The following is a 6,789-nucleotide window of genomic DNA, read 5'->3' as shown; positions in this document are numbered from 1 at the left end:
AATTCTTTAGTTGCATATAACACCCAGTGCTCATCACAAGGGACAGCACTTCTTATCTTTACTCTTATTGCTCTCATATCATCAATTTCCTTGTCAATTTGCTTTGCATTATCTTTGACACATTCTATTGATACTTTGAGTAATACTCTTGATTTCCTAGAAATTCTTATTCACAATTTTTGTTTGTTTGTTTCATGGGATCTTGTCCTGTTTTTAGATTCAGGACCTTCTAAATTCTCTTTAAGAAAAGAAAATGAGAGAATGCTTATTTTTGTAGTTTTGGTATCTTCTCTGCCTTAGTTCTTTCAACTCCAGTCATGTTTTCTCTTTGTTTATCTTAATTTTTTGCTCGTCTTAGTCCTTTCAGACTGCTATAGCAAAAATACCATAGACTGAGTGGCTTATAAACATTTCTCACAGTTCTAGAAGTTGGGAAATCCAAGATCAAGATGCCAGTAGATTGTCTGGTGAGGACGTGCTTTCTGGTTTGTAGACTACTGTCTTCTCTTTACATACTCAGGTGGTGGGAGAAGCGAGGGAGCTTTCTGGGCTCCTCTTTTATAAGCCCAAGAGTCTTATTCATGAAGGCTCTACCCTCGTGATCTAATCACCTCCTAAAACCCATTCTAAATACCATCACGCTGTTGGATAGGTTTCAACATACGAACTTTGAAGAGACACAATTTTAACTCTAGTTATGTTTTCTCTTTGTTTATGTTGGCTTATTTGCCAAAATATTTCATTCCAAAGATTTTAAAAGGTGAGACTGGGAAATCTGACTGGGCTCTCTGTGAACCTGCGTGAGTCATTCTACTTGCAAAAGTGATATTAGTCTTTACAAATGACTAACATCATCCACATTAAGTGCTTTATTGTTCTTAAGATACTCAATCAAATAATGTAGGAAAGGTCCAAATGATTTTTTTCTTAACTTGGGACATGCCTTTCTGTTTCTCCTTATGCATATTGGGGAATGGACAGAAGAGTAAATGGTATTCACTTGTTCATATACAAACCTTAAGTTGATTCTTGAGTTTTTGCCCACTGCTTAAGCTAGTTATTTGTTGTAGCAAGTCTGTAGTCTATACATAATGGTGCTGATATATAGGCTCCTATTACTCTTGAAGCTCTCTCTGCATTCATTCCATGTTGCTATTTTTATTTCCATTTTACAAATTATCCACCAATATTTAATATAATTTAAATGAGATCTTGCTGGTAAGATGAGTCTCATTGGTATGCTGGGTTTAACATCTTGAACCGGAAGATCCATAACTCTTTAAACTGTCCATTTTCACTTCTCATTTAAGCAATACCTATAAAATAAAGTACAAGACCATTACCTTTTGATTAACCAATATAAGTAAGTTAATTATTATTTTGATGACAATGCCATATAAACTGATTAGCTATCATGCAAGAAGGGATTATATCATATTATATTTGTTGTTTCATGCCTAGTTGATATACCCAGTAGTATATTATATTTTTCATCACTGAAATGAGGTCGAATTGCCAGGTTCAAGTGAGCTCTGGAACTTTCCTATGCCATAAACCCTGTTTTTTGGCTTTGTAGGCACACCCAGATAATTTCATATGTGTAAATCCAGGAAAGTAATATCTGAAATCCCCCAGAATTCTAATCTGATTTTGGCAGAACAGATTTTTTTATTGTAAAAATACAGCGATTGTACCTGCAGAATCTGCAACTAGCTGCGAATTGAGGTGGTACAGGAAAGAGGCAAACTATTTATGTGAGAGCTTAATGAAAATAATTTTGTTATTTTCAATCACCCATTGCATGCAAGGTAGGATAAAATAGGATTTTTCTACAGGCTGAGTGATCTTTTCTCATTCCCTGGGGCTTTTCTGTTCTGAGATTTAAAGAATTCATTAGGTAATTTTACCTGAAGGTAAGTTGGATGAATGACAGTGTTCCCAGCGGAACATGTTGCCTATATCTGGTAGAAGGCCTTCAAATTATCTTCCTGATTACTCATTTTAGTAAGTCCATGCATTCTGTTTTAGGAAAAATAATAATTACTGAAAGCAAATTCAAATCAATACACTTTGAAACATTAGAGATTACATTTCCAGTAATCACTCCTTTCTGTAGTAAGGGGTCCGTCAGATTCTTTCAATTTGGCTGACAGTTTCTTGAACATTGCAATAAATCTAACAATCAATGCCTTGGCGGTCAAAGATACCAGATGCAAATTTAATAGAATGAATTAATGTTGTGGTAAGAAGCCTATGTGTTGCGCTTCTCCTATTATTTATTTATAAAAATGAAATAATCTACAGTACATACTACATAAAACAAACACTAAAATTGTATTTCTGCATTCCTTCAATTACTAGAAATATACAAAACCAAGTAAATTCAAATAATTGAAAGCTTTTAATTATCTCTGATTTCCAAATCTGTTGAGAGGGATGATTTGTTCAAGAAATTTCATGACTTAACAGCAAATTTTCTACATGAATGGTTGAAAAATATCCAAGATCATTTGAAAATTGAGACAGGCAATTTTTGTAGACAATATGTCTAAGCTATTATGTGTCTAAAATATCATTAAAATACATTTTGTTTTAGAAATTTTACAGCAGGGTACATTTGAGCTACAGTGAGTGGAATATGAAACAATTACTTAGGTATAAGCTTCAAACTGCTATGAAATAGAGAAACTATTTGTTCTCTCTTCCTAGTATGTATCAAATATTAAAGTAAATTCTCCTTTAAATTATCATGGATCATTTTCCTGAGTCAATATACTTAAAACAGATTAAATCACCCATCTCTATCACCCCATTTATTGGTGGAAAATAAATCTGCTTTAATTAAGCTTTTAAAATTTGGCATAAGTAGAGCAAAGCCTAATATCTCTATTTGTATTTAAATATTCCAAGATTATGATAAAGACTTTTAAAAACTCATACTATTTATGTATGCTAGATGTTTTATATTCAGCACATTTAAATCATTCTACTTAGTGACTTCTATTATAATGAGATATTGCCAGTGGCTCAGGACTTAGCCTAGAATTCCTTTCTGTGTTTAAAGTGATGCATTTTTTTAATATTATTCAGAGAATTCAATTAAGTTAGATCTGCGATCTCGCTCTGACAAACTGCCTCAGTTCACTCCTGTTTCCTTGTGATTACCTTAACGGTTTAGCTACTGGGTGTTATCCCTGGAAACCTGAGACACTAGTTAAATTTCTCCTGTAAAGCTTTTCACTATAAAAGCTTGTTAACCCAATGTCAGGGCTCATTGAAAGCTCTGAGTAAGACAAGAATAACCTGAAAAATAAAATGTGGTTTCTTATAAATATCTCTAATTACTAAATGTAAGTAACATCCAGCGGCAAATGTAGGTTTGCAGAGAAAGAAAAACAAGCATTAGACATTTTTTTGGACCAACAGAAGTTCAGATCAGAACAATACTCTCCTTTTCCCTCAGTCATGGCTTAATGTCAAAAGGTTGGGTTTATCTAACCCAAGGTGTCACATCGAATGAACCACACAGAGTGCCACCTGGCCTGAAAATCTGTGCTTCTCTGATCAATACCTACACATCCTACAGTCTTCGGATATTTTCTAGACTCTAATTATTTGCTATCAGAGAGTAAAAGGAAAGATTGAGTAAGCCACTGCATTGACAGTCACCAAAATTATTACTATTATTATTTCACATTATTATCTTATTATTTACAATTGAACTAAGGAATTTTTGTCCTTCTGATTATCGAAGCAGGCAAAAAAATAGTTTGATCCTTAACAATAACCAGATAGTGTAAAATTAATCACAATCAATTTTTGTAATTGTAGCACTGGCAAGGATGAGATCATAACTGTTAGCTAATCCATCTGCCCTGCTTCCAAAATTATTACTAAATTATTTCAGATTAACGGCCTCAGGCAAATAAAAATCACAATATAATGCCAGGAAGTGATAAGTGTATTATGAAGAAAATTAGGGCAGGGCAAAAGTCATGACTGGTGATTATTTCAGATAGGTTTGTGGGTGAAGACCTCTTTGTGGAAGTGACATATAAATAGAGATAAGAATTAAATGAGGATGAAGCTATATATAAATGTTGACTGTGACACAGCGGTCAGCCAGAGAGAAGTGTAAATTCAAAGGCATTTTCTGCTCTTTGCCTCCGAGGATAGAAATGAAATTAATGTTTTCTAGACACATCAATGTCAGTGTTTACCATATGACCATTTTTCTGAGTTATAATGTCTCACTTACGTTTCATAAGCACTCTCCTAGGTATGGGAAAGTCTGTGTGGATAAGAAGTTCCTTATTATTGATCTTTCTTCTTCTCACCTTGCCCTCCTAAAACCTCTGTTCCCAAAATCTTTATCCAGATTAGTGACATTACCACACCCCTACTTGTACCCAGCAATAAACTACTACACAGTTATTGACTCATATTGTTCCTTGTATTCTGTGGGCATATTTCTTTTCTTCTGGTGGTCACTACCCCTCTCCCAGTCTGTCAGTTTAAGAAGATATCCACCACACTAACCATAGAAAATAATGGCTAATTAGAAAGCCTACTCCTTCAACCTTGACCAAACAGATTGATATGCATTAGTCGTTTATGAAGCTACATTGTTATGTCAGCACTGCAGTCTAGCTGGGCCCTTGGGTGGCATCGCAACTCTTGGGTCAATGTGTGTTTTTTTATTGGCATCCTTACTCTTTCTGAGCTACTGCAAAACTGTTGGGTTCAGATGCATCCTGGAAAACCATGGGGTACATTGTGTCAGAGAATTATTTAGCTGGATGTTTGATTACTCGGACAGACTATAATGTTTCAACCAAATCTTCATCTTACACATGAGCACAATCTCCATGCCCTCAGTCTTAGAAATAGGATTTTCACTCCTCTCATGCTTCTCCCCAACTCAATCTACCCTTGCATTATCACTGACACCATACAGACGAGATGAATATATAAAATTATTGATTGAACGAATGAGAAACATTCCCCTAGTTGAATGAATAAACTTGTAAGATAATGGTAATTATCTATGCACAAGCAAAAGTATACCATTTGTTTCTAAAACAGTCCCTCTTCCACTCTTTAAATTTCCTTGATTGTGTCTATGCTTTTCACCTCTATTTGAAGAACTTTCTCTCCCTAACATGCTTTACTTCGGCCCAAATTGCACCCATTCTCAAAGTTATATATCAGTTGGAATATACTGCAGGAAGATTTCTCTGGTTTCTCAACCTAACACGATCTTCCCTTTAACCTTCAATAGTCCTGTGTACCTGACTTAGAATATTGACTATGCATCATTTTCTCTAAGATTTTGGTTCCCACTGACATCATCTCCTAGCCGTTCCATCGTATGGCAAATCCTATATCTTAAAAGCAACATTCATCACTGCTATTCTTCCATCATGCCCCACCAATAACTGCTTCTCTGGTGACATTCTTTTTATCTAGGTTAATGACACTGTTACAGAACTAGTTGGCTTCACCGAGAAACCATTGCACATATCATTCTTGACTTCTTCTTCACACCCAGACATTTCTCTTATCTATATTGGTTTATAATCTTTTCCCAACATAACAAGTTCTCCACCAGACTGAAAGATCTGTTAAAGGGGGTAATGTTTGCTTATTTCTATATATCCAATTCCTATGCAATGCTGATTCATAGATCAAATTTAACTTTAGCCTCTTTGATGTATTTAAAACACATTAGCTTCAGTGCTTTTTCAGTTTTTGTTCCTTCTGCCTGGAACACATCATCGCAGCATGAATATGTATCCCAATAGAAGATAAACTCTGTAATAGTTCAGATTTGTCTTTCTCAAAATTATAGTCTAATATTTAAAAATGTGCCTAGCATAGTGTAAGAGCTTAAATAATCTGTTGAAGGAATACATAAGTGATCTTTGAACTAATTGGTTGATTGATTAAGAATTACCCCCCTGCTTGTGCAATTGCTCAAACATCTCAAGCCTCCTTCCCCACTTCACTTCCCACATCTGAATCTTCATTATGTTTTATTGTGAATATTGGGAAACACTCCTAGTTGGCCTTTCTATGACCAAAATTCTGCTCTCCCTTCCAGTCCATGTCAACTTCCACAGGGCTAAAGTTTGATCTTTATAAATGTTAAATCAAATCATAACCAGCCTTTACTTTGACATTTTTTAAAGTTTTCCAATACTGATTGGACCATTCAGGTGTTTTCTTTTGAGAATACGTTGTCTTTGAAAACATTCTCAGTCTCACTTTCCAGCTATGGAAACCCCATGCACGTTCTATGACATGGCCTTATTGGATATGGTGCAATTTCCTCAAAAATCGCACAATTTTGCAGTTTGTTTATAGCTAGGAGAACCTAGATGTTTCTTACCAGATGTTACCTGTATCTAGAAACTTTATCACTTCCTCACCACAAGTTTTCTTAGTTCTATAGTGTAATTGTCTTGATTCTATAATGGTAATTCTAATATAATTTCACATATAAATACAGGGATACAGTTGCATCACAGTTTTATTTCTTTCTCTCAAGAGCAAACAGATTTTATTTTTCTCTCCAGCTTTATTGTGGTATAACTGGCATACAAATGCACATAATGTATATAATTAATTAATGTATAATTAATTAATATATACATCTTGGTGAGTTTGGACATATGTATACACTTGTGTCACCATCAGCATCATATATTTTAATATATAAGCTTAAGGTCATAGTAAGATATCAGAGGACTTAATATTCAAGATGAAAAAAGATCATGAAAGCAGAGA

The sequence above is a fragment of the Ursus americanus genome, chromosome 15 (genome assembly GCF_024610735.1).
Source record: "Ursus americanus isolate L20-20 chromosome 15, mUrsAme1.1.p, whole genome shotgun sequence".
Lineage (NCBI taxonomy): Eukaryota > Metazoa > Chordata > Mammalia > Carnivora > Ursidae > Ursus > Ursus americanus.
This window is presented reverse-complemented; position numbering follows the sequence as displayed.